The sequence below is a fragment of the Camelus bactrianus genome, chromosome 8, assembly GCF_048773025.1.
Source record: "Camelus bactrianus isolate YW-2024 breed Bactrian camel chromosome 8, ASM4877302v1, whole genome shotgun sequence".
NCBI classification, from domain to species: Eukaryota; Metazoa; Chordata; class Mammalia; order Artiodactyla; family Camelidae; genus Camelus; species Camelus bactrianus.
Window position 1 is genome coordinate 73,679,765 of NC_133546.1, and position 17,921 is coordinate 73,697,685.

Consider the following 17,921-nt stretch of genomic DNA (forward strand, 5'->3'; position numbering starts at 1 on the left):
GGTGTAAGGGAGTGTTCTAGCTTCATTGCTTTACATGCTGCTGTCCAGTTTTCCCAACACCATTTGCTGAAGAGACTGTCTTTATTCCACTGTATATTCTTGCCTTCTTTGTCAAAGATTAGTTGACCAAAAGTTTGTGGCTTCATTTCTGGGCTCTCTGTTCTGTTCCATTGGTCCATATGTCTGTTTTTGTACCAACACCATGTTGTCTTGATGACTGTAGCTCTATAGTGTTGTCCAAGTCTGGGAGAGTTATTCCTCCAGCCTCTGACAAGGGCTTGATCTCCAGAATATATAAGCAGCTCATACGACTTAATAAGAAAAAACCAAACAGTCCAACCCAAAAATGGGCAGAAGACCTAAACAGGCAATTTTCCAAGGAAGACATACAAATGATCAGTAGACACATGAAAAAATGCTCAATATCACTAATTATCAGAGAAGTGCAAATCAAAACTACAATGAGGTATCACCTCACACCAGTCAGAATGGCCATCATTCAAAAATCCACAAATGACAAGTGCTAGAGAGGCTGTGGAGAAAATGGAAGCCTCCTACACTGCTGGTGGGAATGCAGTTTGGTGCAGCCACTGTGGAAAACAGTATGGAGATTCCTCAAAAGACTAGGAACAGACTTACCGTATGACCCAGGAATCCGGCTCCTGGGCTTATATCCAGAAGGAACCCTACTCCAAAATGACACCTGCACCCCAATGTTCATAGCAGCACTATTTACAAGAGCCAAGACATGGAAACAGCCTAAATGTCCATCGACAGATGACTGGATAAAGCAGATGTTGTATATTTATACAGTGGAATACTACTCAGCCATAAAAATGACAACATAATGCCATTTGCAGCAACATGGATGTCCCTGGGGAATGTCATTCTAAGTGAAATAAGCCAGAAAGAGAAAGAAAAATACCATATGAGATTGCTTATATGTGGAATCTAAAAAAAAAAAAAATGAACATAAATACAAAACAGAAGCAGACTCATAGACATAGAATACAAACTTGTGGTTGCCAAGGAGGAGTGGTATGGGAACGGACAGACAAGGAGTTCAAAATTTGTAGATACTGACAGGTATATAGATAATAGATAAACAAGATTATACTGTATAGCACAGGGAAATATGTACAAGATCTTGTGTTAGCTCATAGTGAAAAAGAATGCAACAATGAATATATGTATGTTCATGCATAACTGAAAAATTGTGCTCTACACTGGAAATTGACACAACATTGTAAACTGACTATAACTCAATAAAAAAAGTTATTAAAAAAATAAAAAATCATACTCAGTGATAAAAAACAAATGACTTTATTTTTACCCAGGCATCAGTTGATTGCAGTTTACATGTCCAATTAATATAATCCAATCAGGTGGGCTAAATATTAAAATATAATTTTCTGTAAGTATGAGATGAAGTAATTACACTTGAATAATCTTTGTTTTTATTCAAAATAAATTCATCAAGTCATTATAATTGCATTAGCTGGTAAATGGAAGAATAAAATTGGGTGCATCATTGTTAGGTAGGAGCCTAGCCGTGTAACCACCATAGAGATTAGTTATTCAGACTCCCACCCCACCCCCCATCTCCACTTCCACCCTGATTAGAGCACTGGCCGGCTGGGGGCCTCTGAGGGGCTGACACAAGGTGGGACAATTGGATCAAGTCACTTAGCCCTGGAGGTCTGAACAGGAAGGTTAGAAAGCCTCAGAGGCTGGAAGTGAGTTCCTCTCCCCTGTCCTCACCAGTCCCTACCTCCAAAAATGACACTCTCCACTAAGGTTTCTGAAGGGCTTGGTTCATAGATAAATGCAGTCTGAAAAATGAGCAGAAGTTTGAATCATCTCACATTGTTGGATGTTTAAAGTACTAAAACCAAAGATATTTCTAATTAAAGAGGTCTGCCTTTAAAAAGATCTTAACCATTGACATCTGTGCTGAATATTAAAAAAATATTTTGTATTATTTCAAGAACAGCTAATTAAGAACAAGATAAGAGCTCACTCTTGATACACATCAGATTTGAAGCTTCACTTGATTTCATTTCTAACATCATTTTCTCATACAGAAAATCAAGTGAATGTTTCATACTTGCAAATGGTGTCTTAGGAACTTCTGAAAGTGAGCTTTTTTTTTTTTTTTTAAAGAACTTGATTAATGTCAATGCCTATTATCAATCTGCACCTAATGTCATTTTCCTACTTAATAGCATTGAAATCAGTAAAAAGCCATTCTGCCTCGCTCATGGAAATGTACACTGGGGTTGGGATGAAAGGAAATGCACTTTGCAGGCGCTCCTTGAGTTTAGAATTTGTTGAAAATGTAGGTGTTTCTTCCTTAAAGCTCAACACTCTGGACATTTTGAACCTTTTGCTTCATTAACCGCATTCATTCTAAAATACCTTTCAATGGAAAACAGGAGCTAATTGTAATACCTTGAAGCAAATGAGATATTATTGCAATCATTAAATCCAAAATGAGATGCAGATACATTAGGCCTGCCGTTCTGTCAGCCTGTTAATAGCGACTCACACTTCCGTCGGTCACACCGATTTCTTTCTTTTCCAGTTGAGACGGAGTACTGCATACTAATCGTCTACTAATGCCTTTTACAGGAGGTAAAATGTGTATTGAGCTCTCTCACACTATTTTCTATTCATCTAATTTTGCAAAAGTGACATATGACATGATGCTTTCACCCCATGCAAAGATGCATCTGCTTTAAGAAAATGATTTTATGTAACAATAGGATGACGAATACAGAGTGTGTGTCTTTCCACTAATGAAACTGTTGGTAGAATCAGGGGGCTTTTTATGAGATCTCTCAAGATTCAGTGTTTAAAATATGCCTCAGCATTTCTGTGCAAGGTGCAGAGCCTGTGGACTTGGTAGGGTGTGTGGCTGGCTTATGCCAAGAAGAGAAAGCATCTGTTTTCTCCAAATTGTGTGATTTATTTTTTTTTTTTTGGAGGGGAATAATGTTTTCATCAAGGACATAGCTCCTATATTAAAATATTCAACTGAGATACGTTATGTGTGTCAAATGACGTAGGCAAAAGGAAGTTTCTGTTTATAGAATCGACCTAAATTACGATTCGTCGTGAACTGCTTCAGGTAGATGGGTTTTTCTTTCGGTGAAGATTGCTATGCTCTTTGGTTTCTGAGAAGCTGAAAACAGCTATGGTCTTCCTGACCCTTTAATCCTTGACCATGTCCTTTCTTACTGCTTCTTTCTTCCTTTTATCTTAAATCTTACCTTAATATTAATAAAAATGCTACTAGAAATAATAACTTATTAACACTTATTGAACATTTACTGGGTGATGGACTCTATGCTTAGTACTATGAAAGATGACCCCCTTTAATCCACACAATAAACATATAAAAGGGATATCATTATTATCTATATTTTACAAGCAAAAAGCCCAGACCCATGGGTGGTGGAGTCACTCACGTGATGTCCTACAGCAGATGTGCGTGTAGGTGGTCTGGTTCTGGGTCTCCTGCTGTCAACATCTCCATCATCCGGTGTTTACAGGGGCTGGCAGGATGGATGCTGGAAAGAGAGTCAAATCAAAGATGTAGGTAGTGTTTTCTCAGAAGTGTTTTGAGAATAACCTTTAAGCTACACTCTCATCAGAAGAATCAGGGCAACCTCGTGCCATGCAAGCCACTTTCTTCCCTTGATTCTCTCTGTATGTTTCTAAATCCACTCCAGCTGCTGCTGTGGGTGTCCATTTCCTTGCCCTCCGCCTTCCAGTGCCCCCTCCCCCGTTGCCCCCGTCCCATGCCATCGTAAAGCAACTTTGATTTTGATTTTGTTGTAAAGCAGCTTTGAAGGTTCTCCGTCTTCTGCCCTGGCCCTTGTTGCTGACTTTTGTATTGAGTTTGGCGTTCCTGGTGACTCGTGCCCTCCGATACTTGGGTTTACCTGGCTCCTCTCCTGCTGGCTGATGTGCTTTTGCTGAGTGTTTAAAGGAGAACCAGCGTCCAGTTCCTCCAGCTACACCATTGTCATCGTGTTTCTCGTTGAAGGCAGAACCTTCTCTCTTGCTGCCACAAGGGATGCGAGGGGATGGCTGGGACAGTGCACCTCCCTGACCCTTGAGGGTGCATCTCTGTTGAGCATCCTCTAGACCTTTCTTTGCAGAAGCCACTAATGATCAAAGGGTAGCTCCGCCTTCTGCCAAGTTTCAGAGCCTTAGACTAGGGGGTGACTCTGTGCCCAGGGTTTCCCATCATTTTCCTACCGTGGGCTTAGCTAGCTGGTCTTCACGGAAATTGAACTCCAAGACGTGTGCACTGATAGTCTGAAATCTCCCTGAGGGCCTGCCCCCTGCAGTAGTTTTCTTTCTGAGGCCCCCTTTCTTTCCTCCTTCCCTTACATGTCTTGAAATGAATGAAAGACCTTGATGGGAAAGTGAACTATTCTAATTCCCACACTCCTCCCTCTCCCCTCAAACTGCTGTGAGTTTAACCCAGTGAGTGTCCATCTGTGTCTGTACATCCTTTGTTTTCTACCCGGGCCAGATCTCTTCATCCTCATGGCGTAAGGACCACAGGTGCTATCTTTATCTCTCCGGATCCCAGATCCACAACCCAAGACCTTCTTTCTTTCCTCCTGCCAAGGGTGTGAACGGCTTGTATTTACACCTATTCTAGCATTTTCTTTGTCTTGGACTCCTTTCCCCTCCAGGAGATGGATAAATTTTAATTTCTAATTCCTCTTTCACAAGACATTTATTAAAACCAATAAACACAATGATTTCTATTTTGTATGAGTTTTTATGGCTTGTTCATAGGAAAGCAAACAGAATTTACAAAATTGGCAAATAATGAGAATTATGGAAATGCAAACCCTCTGAAGGCTTAATTCAAACTGAAGCGGGAGCTTCAGGGTGCTTTCTAGGATGCCCCCCAAATGCCCTTGACTTTCTGCATGGGTGTTCCTCTGCCGACCTCTGGTTTTTATCTGAGGGCTCAGTCAGCCCAACAAAGCCAATGAGATTTTACCCTCGGGAAAAAGAGGCTGATTTGGTTGCCAGGTTAGCTGTTAGCCATCCTGTCCAGAGTGCTTGCTGGCCCACTTCTTTCATTTTCTGTAGCCACTTTGACTAATTCACAGCCATGGCTCCAATCACTGCCCAACTTACATCTACACAGGGACTCATCACATGATATAGAGGAACGTGGTCATGCCCCTTAGTACCTTAAACCCAATTAGCATGAACATTTTTTGTGAACTAAACACTACGAAAATTCCTTACGCAAATGAGATAGGGTTGGAAGGAGTGGCTTTTAGGGGAACATGATTTGTTGGGAAGGCATATTTTTTTGTTTATTTGTTTGGTTTGGTTAATATTTAATTTTTTATTGAAGTAGAGTTGATTTACAGTGTTCTGTTAGTTTGGAAAGGCATAGTTTTTTAAACTGATGGATAGTCAGTTTACAACGTGTCAATTTCTGGTGTACAGCATAATGTTTCAGTCATATGTATATTTGTTTTCATATTCTTTTTCATTGTAGATTACTACAAGATATTGAGTATAGTTCCCTGTGCTATACACTAGAAACTTGTTGTTTATTTATTTTATATATAGCGGTTAGAATCTGCTAATCTTGAACTCCCAATGTATCCCTTCCCACCTCCTTTATCCCGTTGGGAAGGGCATAGTTTTAATGTGATTATATCTTAAAGATTCTGTCTGTTCTTGGCTTATACTATTATGCTATGGAAACAAAGGATAACTCTGGGGTAAGTGTTCTTAAAAAGTATGAATTAAAGTCCCATAAATAATGACTGAGGACAAAATATTCCTAGTAAATTTATTGACTTCCAAAGTGCATAAAAATTTTTATGAAACAGAAGTTGAACAGAGGCTTAATTTATTTGTGGAACATTAGTAGCAGAGATAAAAGCCCTCTTGTATAAATAAAGAGGCAGCGATTTATGGTGATTAAGACTGAGAAGGTAGAGGGTGTTATTGAATTGAACCAGGGTCTTGTCTGCAACGCAGCAAAGCCTATCTACTGACACTAGGTTGTGGTGAAGGAAAGTACAGTGTTTATTGCAGGATGCCCAGCAAGGAGAACAGGCAGCTCATGCTCAAAAGACCTAAACTCCTCAATGGCTTTCAGGCAAAAGTTTTTAAAGGCAAGATTTAGGATACAGGTTGCAGCTCCTGGACTCTAGTACAATTGATTGTTGGTCAGGTAACATGGTGATGTTTCAGGAATCTCCATCATCAACCTTCTGGTTTCAACCAGCCTGAGGTCCACTTGCTGTAGTCAGCATGTAACATCCTCCTCCATCTGAGTGGGGGTCTTACCTTCTGAATAACAACTCAAAGATTCATCACCAGGAAGGCCTCACAGGGTCCTGCTCTGTTTCAAGGGCATGGCTATATTAGCAATTTTGATCTTGATCTATACCACAGCCATTTCAACTGCTACAATTTCAAACTCTTTTTTTTTTTGTATTTTAATATCCTTGCTTCTAACACTAGAATGCAAATGTGAGTTTTTGCTTTTGGCATATTTTATTTTTTACCTGGTCAAAATCACTAGGAATCTATATTCTTATAATAGTACCCTGCACTTCTCAGAAATCAGGAGAAGAATGTAGGGGTAAAAAATGAGAGGGTATCAAAAGGAGTCTTGTGAAAATGAGGACAGACAGAGACAGAGTAGAAATACTGGAGGAAGGATTAGGGGAAAAGGAGACACTAAAGAGAGACACAGAAAAACAGAGTAAAACATGAAAGAGAAGTTCAATAAATTATGACTTTGGATGTTTAGACCAGTTGAATGAATTTTACTTTTCCCATTTATACTTGGATAATGACCACGCTCAACTTTTATCACCATTACTTGGAATAGTCACTATAATAGCTAAGAGCTCCCCTTTCTTCCTTGGCACCTTTAATTTTCAGAGTTCAAAGTTCTGATGTCTGTAGAATAAACCTTCTTGAATACAGATGGTTTTGCTGGAGGATGAAATAATTTTTGGTTTATAAATTCATTTTCAAACTTTAGAGGTTTTGGTTAGTTTAGAATATGGGCTTATATACATACCTCTGACGTTCAAACGCGGGCAGAAAATCGTTTTTGCTTGTTTGTTTCTGTTTGTGGATTATTACAGCTGCCTTGTACCAAAATAGCTGAAGGTTATATTTTGAATCAGCAGCTACTTCATACTTCTCAGCCTTTCCTTTCAAATCAAACTCAGGTTTACAGACTAATTAGGGATAACATATGGTGTGAACAACAATAACAAAACGCCGCCTTGATGGAAACAAAAAGGCCCCGAGGTAAACAGATTAGGCACCTTTCCACAGTTTTCAGTTTTTGTGAGCAAGTCATTCAGAGAATGTTGTTCTGAATCATGAGACCAGAGCCTCCACTGTTTGTCTTCCTGCTTCCACTGCCAACGCTCCTTGCACCTCATTCCAGGAAGATTCCAGTTCCTCTTCCACTGATGTCCTGGAGTTCACATTTTTTAATTCTTAGGTATATTTTATATGATAACAGAATTATTCCCAGATTGCCTGCTGGGGGCATTTTATCCCTTGTCACTGCTCTATTTCTGCCTTCCTGTCTCTCTCTGTGTGTCTTTGGGTCTCTGTCTGTGAGCGTCCATTGCTTTCTGAATCAAATGGAAATTTCTTAACGCTAGCTTAACATGTGCTTTGCCAACTTGACCTCTCCTTTCATTGCCTGTTGTAGTTCTTCCATTGTCAGCCTCCTTTTTAACAAAATTTTAATTTTTTAAGCTTTTTTTTGGGGGGGAGGGGTGGAAGTTTATTTATTTGTGTGTTTTTATTAATGAAGGTACTGGGGATTAAACCCAGGACCTTGTGCACGTGAGGCATAGACTCACATTGTCACCCCCCTAGTTAACAGATCGCCTTCCTTTTGCCCCTGTGGTATGGACTCCCATCAGGTGTCTCTTCTTTAGTTTGAACACACCAGGGGTGACAAAGGGCAGCTGCCCTCATTTCAGATATTTACACATCTCCTTTATGTTCAAGTTAAAATTTTATTTTTCCACCTAGAAAGTTGGAGTGAATATCTCTTATCCCAGGATAATGTATCTATAACTGTTTAATAAATTAAAACCAAATCTTTATTATTTATGTATCGTATATATTGTACATTTAAAATGTAAAAAACATATGGAAGGAGCATTATGGAGTCATGTCTCTTCATTAGAAGAGCAGTACATACTTGCTAACTGATGTCTTCAAAGAGGATTCTTTGGTTCCTCTAAACATTTTGCACCTGTGTTCTTATCTGTGTACTGGAAACAGTTGCTCAGGACTTTCTGTAAAATATTTGTGGGCCTGGGTGGTGGTTTTTAACCTGTACTTAAGACTCTAATTTGTGAGTTAGTCTTTTGAATTTCAAAAAATAAATCGTTGAACATATATTATTTTCAAAACTTTTGTGAGCATTCATCAGTGTAGTCTGTTGATAACCTAGGTGACTTTTTTGGGGGGAGACGGAGGTAATGAGGTTTATGTATTTACTTATTTATTTATTTATTCAGTGGAGGAACTGGGGATTGAACCCAGGACCTTGTGCATTCTCAGCACACACTCTACCTCTGAGCTATACACCTCCCCCCCCGCCCCAGGAATAAACTCTTCTGGTAAACGTGTGGGCAGCTAGTGTACTTTATTTTAGGCTTCTTATATATATCATGATCAGTCTCAACAGGATTCTATAAATCAGCCGTCTTATACCTATTGGTATCCACTATTGGCTGCAGTTGACAGAAAATAACTGAACTCAAAATAACATAATAAAAAAAAGGAAGCTACTTTACATAACGAGGCATTCAAAAGTGAGAAGAGGCATGAGTCATGGTAGTCAACTTGCAAGATTCACGTCTCTTTAGCGGAATGTGTGTGTTGATGTGTATGTTTGTTGGGGGATGTTGACAGAGTTTGCTGTACACCTGAAGCTAGCATTGTAAATCAACTACACTTCAATTAAAAAAAAAAAACCCTCTAAGGGCTCCAACTAAGTGCCCAGCATTGTACTTACACAATCCCATCAGGGTTGGTATAATCTAGATTAAATAAAGAAACTGAGGTACCACTGGGTCAAATGAGTTGTTTGGGGCTATGCAAGTCATAACTGGTAATTGGGGCATTCAGATCCAGGTTTTTCTGATTTTTTCAATCTGTGCTTTTTCCAGTGACCATACCACCATTCTTCCATTAAAACGCCTTGGGAACATCTGGAGTTGATCTTCCATTACCCTGTAGGATAAATTTTCACTTGCTTGATTTTGTATGAATATACATATATATTCATATATATGTATATAAATAATGAATATATATATATATATTCAAAGGGACTATATGTGTAAGTACAATCTAGTTTGGTAGATTTGAAATATTATTATCCTACTTAATTCATTGCAAAGAATTCTAAAGATACTAAAAATCTAAAGTGGACCAACGTTTTACTTAATGGTCTTATAATATGGACCTTATTTTACATATTTATTGGTATTAGTTAAAATTTACATCACAGCTCAGTTTCGGTTTCTTTTCTAGAGGCAGAGTGAAACCATCTCATAGCAGCTCCCTGAGCTGGTATTTTTTCCTGATTCAGTGACCTCACATGGGTGGCTTGAGATCACCTACTAGGAGTCTTTATACCACAGAAATTGGCAGACCCTGCAAATCAGAGCTTCTTCCTTCCTCATGTCCCACCTTCTGCCAAGCCAGGAGAACCAGTTGTTAAATTTTTTCAAGCTTGTCACTGCTTGTAATTCTTGCTTGAAAGTCTGCTGAAGTATTTAGGAAGGTTTGTGAAGAGACTGCATCTAAGCAAATTAATTTACCTTCCTGTTCCCAAGAGATAAGCTCTGACTTTTGGAAGTGATTTATTTTCTCTGAGCCCATAAAGTTAAGATTCAAATATTTTTCTTTCTTGTAGGACTAATTTTCTCATGTTCTTTATTTCTACAAAGAGAGCTGGTGATAGAGCCGACTTTCTTCGTGTCTCACTTTGGTGCTTATCTTTCTACATGGGATGTTCAGCAGATTTCAAGTTCTGTCCAAGGCTGTTTTGTTTGAAAGGACCTTCTTTTTCCCAAAGTGCCACTGTATAACATATTTAGAAATAAATTGCTTCAATTTGCCTGAACAACCTTTCAATAAGGGACAATCTTTAAGGGAAATTTTTGCTTCTGCAATATCAACAGTTTTAAATGCTAAGTACGCACAGCACTTAAGAAGGCCCTTGCAGCAATGGATCTATACATAATTCACAGCATTTTATAGTAATTCCAAGTTTAGAGCTCCAGCTACAGATGCTAATCTCTCCAATTCACGTAAAAGCCTTGGCATTAGAAACCATACATTTTGGATGCCACATCATAGCAAATTCTGCTCTGCAAATGTCTTAGATATTCAAAATGATGAAAATAAAAGTTACCTTATAGAAAGTCTTCCTGACTGGGTAAGATGAAAATGAGTTGTAGTGTAGATAAGTGCAAGGTCGTGCTTTTAGGGAAAAGTGATTCTGCTTGGAAGTCACTTGGGTCCAAGATCTCCTGCACCCAGAGAGAGCTAGAAGTACTCTCTCTCTCTCTCTCTCTTTTTTTTTTTAAAGAATCTGATGGAATTTTATTGATTAGAGAGGTCTTCACATTACTAGCCAATTTAATGAGGATATGAAAATTAACCTCTTTTTCTTTTGATTTTTGTGAATTAACAAAACCATAATGTCTTTCTGCTATGTTAAGTAAAATTCATTAATGTGTCTCTTGAAGGTAACATGGAGAAACTCTATTGGACAGAAGATTTGATTAAGAAAATTTTGGAGGGAGGGTATAGCTTAGTGGTAGAGCACGTACTTAGCATGCATGAGGTCCTGGGTTCAATCCCCAGTACTTCCATTTAAATTAATTAATTAATTAATAAACCTAATTACCACCTCAAAACAAACAAAAAGCTACAAAATTAAATTAAATTAAAAACATTAAAAATACAGCCTGAAAAAAATCCTCTAAAAAATAAAATAAAGTCTCAAAAAAAAAGGAAAAAAAGAAAATGTGAAGCAAAGGATGAGAGTGAAAATGACTTTAAGAAGTTATATATTTTATTCCAGAAAACTGAGGCCAGAAAAAGGGAGTAAGTCAAATATTCAGATTCTTCAGTAGAATGATAAGGTGAACACAGGCCCATGCAATGAGCTGAAAGGAGTTACAGTCAATGGGGAGGAACTTCTCAAAACCACTTTCAACAGTGGATAGTAAACTAACTACTTCAAGAGAAGATGATGACTGAAAACTGACTCAATAATACTTCTAATACTATTCAGCCTGTATTAAATGTTCAGTCCATTTTAAATGCTAAAACTCTTCGATCTGTTTTAAGTGATTAAGGAAATGTACTTAGGCACGTTTTAACTAACCAATATATGTCAGTGGTTCTCACATGTTCATGTGCCTCAGAATCACAGCAGTGCTTGCCCAGAATGGAGATTTCCAGGCACCACCCCAAATCTACTGAATTGGAATTTCTGGGGATGGGGGTGCAAGACTCTAAACTTTAACAGACACCAGAGATGATGCAGCTGAGCCATGGACCACTTGGAGAAATCCTGCTGTTAGGAAAGACCATCCTAGTATATTTTTAGAAAGCATGATGGCTTCTCACTAATAATATGTTCTTCTGGGTGAATCTGTCAGCTCCAGTTACTGTATCTACCACCAACTCACTGAACGAGTCCCCGGCTTTTAAGCCTTTTGTCTTTCTTCACGTTGATGCTTCTTGCTGAGTTTCCTGTGGCTTCAAGTCTACTTCCCTGAAGTCATGTTCATCTTTCAAGACCCATTTTGGATCTCAGCTCCTCTGGGAAATCTTCAGTTCACTCAGTCAGAATCTATCTCTCAACTCTGTGTTTCTGTAAGACATTGAACATGGGATAGCATTTATCACAGTGTGTCTGGTATCTACGTAGAGTTCTTTACCAATTATGTAAGTGCTTCTCTATCAGCGCGACCAGGGGTTGGCAAATTATGGTCTGTAGGCAAAATCTAGCCCACGCCTGTTTTGTAAATAACATCTTATGGGGACGCAGCCATGCCCATTTGATTGCACATTGTTTAAGTCTGCCTTTGCACTATAAAGGCATGCTGAGTAGTGTCAATAGGGAGCAATGGTCCTCAAAGTCAGATATTTATTATCTGGTTCTTTTCTTTTTCATTTCATTTCATTTTATTTTTTTTTAATTTAATTTGAGGTATAGTTAGTTTACAATGTTGTGTCAATTTCTGATGTACAGCATAATGTTTCCATCATACATATATATATGTATGTTCCTTTAAATATTCTTCTTCATTGTAGGTTACTACAAGATACCGAATATAGTTCCCTGGGCTATACAGGAGAAATTTGTTTTTTTTAATCTATTTTATTGAAAAGCTGTACTTTAAACTGATCTATGAGCCCAAGGAGGTGGCATCCCCTACTATTAGTTGACTTCTCCTTTTCCAATGTGAAGATCTTTAAATGGGGGAGAGGAGGACAACTTGAATAAACTTCAGAAATGACAATTAAGCATTTCTTTAATGATAAGACTTAATGTGTTCATGCAACTCTGCAATAAAATTTTACTAAAAATTTTTCCCTCACATTTTACAAAACAACTTTCTTCATTTTCATATGCATTTTGTACAGAGCTGTGTCAACATCGTCACCACGGTTGTTTTTTTGAGTTATATAATGCAGATGGACAATATCATCGCTTCCTACCAAATTATTTGAAATACAGTTCGTTTTTGAATCCGTGTATGGTTTTACTCCAAGCCACAGATACTCATTTCCATAGTGTTAGGATTTCAAACATTGATCCTGAGTTTTATGTTCCTAGGTGCCACAGAAGGTGATTGCTGCTAAAAGATGAGGTTATACTGCCTTGCATAATGAATGAATTTGTGCTCAATTTCTTTTCCTCCTTTTTCAGGTGCTTCTACCAGGTTTCTTGTGTTATATCGAACCATCATTGCTTGAGGTCATTTCAGGCTGATGTGTGTTCCCAAATAGCACTTTATTTTGGAAGATAAAGTGATTAAAAACTGCCCCGTAAGATGCGACACTGTGTGAAGTCTCAAATCAAAATCAACTCTTTCTTTCCTAAGTGATGATTTCAGGGAGGGACCCTATCTTGTCTATATTTAATTATTGCATACAGTGATGTTCATTTAGAAATGAGACCAAGACAGTAAGCAACCAAATGAAAAAAGGCAAGGAAAAAAACACCTTAGAAGTTCCATGGAGGAAATTATGTGGAGCGAAAGGCCCCCGAGGACACAGTGCTCTCTGGAGTGCAGCCGGCCCTTTGCGGGCTTTGTGCGATTCCATTCATTGGGTGAATTATTGCCCGTGGACATGGCTGTACTCAAATAACAGTGCAGTGCTTGCAGATGTTAAACGTTCTATTGTATAACCGACTTCTTTTGTTCTGATTTTATGCTCAACAAGCAAACTTCTGATAATTTGGCCTCCCACGGAGTTTGCTTGTAGAAAGATAATATGAAGATGTGACTTGAAAAAAGATAACAAGCTACCTGGAGTCAATCCCCGGGGTGGCTGGACTCCACATTTGCCTCCATGCCTTTCTTTGTTGTCTATTTCCCCCAGTTCTCTCTTAACTGGTATCTTTCATCTTCTGATGTTAATACATTCGGTGATGTTTTAGCCCCTGTCTGCCCATCTTAGGGACATTTGACCTCTTAAAGCTGACTTTCTATGACTTCTCCCTTATCTGCTAAGTGATGGTTTGACAGTGTAACTCTCAGAAGACAGTATTATTTCCTGCTTGCTCTGGGAGTCTGAAATCCCTGAAGAGGAATGATTATAAATTGTGTTCTTCCTCACATTAAAAAATTGAGCAACTTACTTACACGTAAAGAAGTCAAATGCTGTTGGTTTTATAAATTTTCCCAGGAGTGGGGAGAATTCCATCTTCCATCAGTTCTTATGGACTGGATAGACCCTGGGGCTGCGACACGTGTAATTGTAGGGTTGCTGAGACAGAGTATAACCTATAGTTTGAAATATTATTAGCACTTTCTAATTTTTTAAGGAAATGTATTGAATACCTACTCTGTGCCGGGTGAGATGCTATGTGATAACAGCGTAAAGAAGTTTTAGGCAAGTTGCTTTTCATCTAAAGCAATGATTCTCACTTGGAGATTATTCTGCCCCCTGGGGGACATTTGGGAACATTTGGAGACATGTCTGGGTGTCACACTTGGGAGATGCTGACATCCACTGTCATCTAATGCCATTTAGGGACGTGCTAAACACTGTACAATACACAGGACAGCTCTCCACATCAAAGGGATATCCAGCCCAGTAGTGCCAAGGTTGAGAAACCTCGACCTGAATGTTAAAACAAGTGTAAAAAATTTCTGCATGACCTGATAGTGACTCTAACAGAAGTATATGTGAAATGTTAAGGAAATAGCCTCAGTGGAAATGCTGTTTTTATCTGGTTGATTATTTTATATTTTGCTTATTATATACCAGTCTAGGGCATGTTGACTTCTGGACAGATACCTTCAAGAACCAGATAGATGTCCTGTTATCACATTAAGAAGTTCAGTCTTCATACATTGATTTTTCTTTTTAGCTTGTATTGCAGAGATTCCAAATCCCTGACTAGAAACAGATTTTAACTGCGCAATGGGAACTATGAAATCAAATTAGAGGTTCAGTGGACTTCTAGTGACTTTTGGGAATGGCCAAAATATAGGTCAACTGTCGGTCAGTTCTCTAAATCTCAATAGTTTATTGTCCAAGGAAGAAGTATCTAATTTAATAACTCTTGCTCAGGGTGAAAACAAGCTTTTCTGCTTCCTGGATACCAACAACATCTTGAAATACACGTGTGCATGCACACGTGCATGCACACACACACACACACACACACACACACACACACACACACAACTCCCACAAAACTCTGTATTAGAAGTAAGCAAAATAAATACATAAATAATCATAAAATTTTAACTTGACCTGTTACATGCCAAAGTGAGAGAACTGATTACTGACTTTGTGTGTCGCTTTGCTTTCTAGATTTATGATCTTGGCAGATCTGGGCTCACACATAAAACAAACAAGCACAGATTGAAAAACAGTGAATTGTCTATAAAAACTCATGTTCCTTTATGAGTTCATGCGAAGAGTCTTTCCCATTCTCCTCGGTTTTTTTTAACTTTCGTCATTGGGAAAAACATACCCCAAAACTGTTTAATTAATTGAGAAAATGCAGAAGCAGTTTGTTCATCATTAGGATTATAAACCAAAGCAAGACCCCATCTGTGCACTTGATGGATATATAGTTACAAATGCTGTAATGAAGGTGTGTGTACCGCCACCTTACATCCCACAACTTCTAATGCTGTCTTAGTGTTTAATGACGGGACCTATAGTTTCCATGAGTATATTTATATCTGTCAGACCTTGTGGCTGTGCTACTGGGAGTCAGAAAATTGTCCTGTCAATGCCTTGGGGAGCTTAAGAAAGCTTCATAGATTAGGAAGGGTTTGGAATTCTGGGCAGAAGGGAAGTGACATTCAAGGTCATTGTAATAGAAACATGAAACACAAATTTTAAAGAGTACACCTGTGCCCCTCCACCCTTTGGAGGAGCAGTGGGAGACAAAATGGGGGTTTGATCTGGAATGGGAAGGATGTCATTGGATATACTGTGAATTTTAGGGGTTATCTCCTATGAAATTTAGATTCCGAAATTTTAAGACAATGAGAATGGCATAATTAGATTTCTGTTTTAGAAAGATAATTCAGTAGTTAGTTGATGGATTAGACGGAAGGAAAACTAGAATGACAGAACTCATCTAGGAGGCTATCATAGCAGTCCACGTGCCAAAGGTGTGAACTAAGTCAGCAGATAGCACCCGGAAGGGAATGTTTTTCAACAACAGCTTCAGCACGAATTGGAAGGAATTGATGGCCAGTTAGATGTCGGAAGTAAGAACACACAACAGTCTGAGAATGATGGATGTCACAGTTTTAGCCTGGGCAGCGTGAAGGATGCAAATCAAAGAACTGTTTTGAGATGAAAGTGTTTTAGTTGCCTGTGCAGCATTTAGGGAACTGTTGAGAAGACTGATCTCTTGGAAGAGAGGACAGAGTGAGAGGTTAGGATTTAAGAATCATTAGTAACTGCAGATGGTGGTTCTGATTCTGAGAGGGATGAGTCTGTACCAGCACAAGATGAAAAGTAGGCATCTTTGACAGAAGTTTAAGGAGCAGGTTGATGAAAAGGAGCTAAGAGTCTTAATTTCAGATACAGATTCCAGGAGAGTGTTGTCATCGTCACCAAGATGGGAATAGAGGGAGTTTGGAGGATGAACAACAGCAGCAAATTTTGCAGAAAGTCTAAGAAAGCTAAAGCCTATGAAAGAAGCTTATGGATTTGAGAACTGGGAAGCTATTAATACTGACTATAAATTTTTCCATAGCATCTGTGGATAAAAGCAAGATTGCTGAGTTAGATGGAGTGTTGGAGGGGGTGCTGTTTAGATTAGATGAGTTTGGTGAAGATTATTAACTGAACATTATATGCTGGAAAGTTTTCTTCCATGATTTTTTTTGTTGTTATCATCTGAATGATTTTTTTTTTTCCAAAGGAAAGTACACCCACATAAATAGAAGAGGGACACAGAAAAGAACTGTATAGATTATCTTATCTACCTACTCAATTTAGAGAGAGGGAAGTCAGAATCAAAAAGGTTAAGTGTCTTGCCCCATATATGCACACAGTCAGTTGTAAAACCAAATCTGGGATTGGCCTCTTGATTCCTCGTCCGGTACATTATCCATTCCTCCGTGAACGGAAAGATAGAGGTCATTTCTATGCAGAGGAAAACAAATGAGCTGTGTCATTGCAGAAATGTTCTGCATGGTTTGCTGCCATCTGTCTTGACGCTCTGTCTGGACTCACAGGAACTGAGGCTGCTGAGTTGCATTTAGATGAACCGTGCGGGCACAACATGGAAAATCTTTTACTTGGGGGTTCAGTAATTTCCATAGATGGAAGATGGAAGATACAAAATCTTTAGGAGACAATTCCTAGAGCTGTGGAGTTTTTGAGGACTGACTGTGGTTTCCTGTTTTGTGAGATTCTGGATCTCTATGTCTTCTTATTAGACCTTCTGTATTTTATATGGATGGAAATGCAATTGGAGCCAAATCCATTGCTTTCAGAGGGAGAAAGTGATAAAGCAGGCAGAGCATTGGGGTGGAAGTCGGTTCACCTAGATTCTGACCCCAGCTGTGGTCCTTTGTGCCTTTAGACACTTCACACTCTCTGGGCCAAGTTTCCTTTTTGGATTAGCTCAGGGTTTGAAACTGGGGGTCTCTAAGCCTTGCTTGTCAAGCCCACGTAACTGTTGGAATTTTAACGTCTTCAGTCAGAAGTGCTTTCCCTAGGTTACCTTATGTCCTCTCTTCATACACACGTCATGTCGTCTGTAGACATAGGACTTGTGAGCCCTGATGTCCAGGTCCCTTTCAGCTTGGGCATTCAGTGATTCTGTTACTGAGCCCAGCTTGGGTCCACCTGGCTGCACAGCAAAGCCAGTCTACTGACACCTGGTTGTGGTGAAGGAACGCGCAGCGTTTACTGCAGGAGCCAAGCAAGGAGTCCAGGTAGCTAGTGCTTCAAAGATCCAAACTCCCCAATGGCTTTCAGGGAAAGAATTTTAAGGACAGGATGAGGGAGCAGGGGTTGTGGAGTGTGTGATCAGCTTGTGGATATTCTTCTGATTGGTGGGTGGTGAGGGAAGCGGGAGTCAACCTCATCAACCTTCTGGTTCCAACTGGTCTGGGGTCTACGTGCTTGTGGGC

The 17,921-nt window shown here is 39.1% G+C and overlaps 1 protein-coding gene and 1 non-coding gene across 5 annotated transcripts in view; one reads left to right on the forward strand and one right to left on the reverse strand.

The window, feature by feature from the left end:
- The window catches only part of ADGRB3 (adhesion G protein-coupled receptor B3), a 686,517-nt gene that overhangs the window by 70,794 nt on the left and 597,802 nt on the right, over nucleotides 1-17,921 (forward strand). The gene's annotated exons all lie outside the window — the stretch shown is intronic.
- TRNAS-AGA (transfer RNA serine (anticodon AGA)) lies at nucleotides 8,565-8,638 on the reverse strand. The gene has a single exon. It is a non-coding gene; the product is annotated as a tRNA-Ser (tRNA).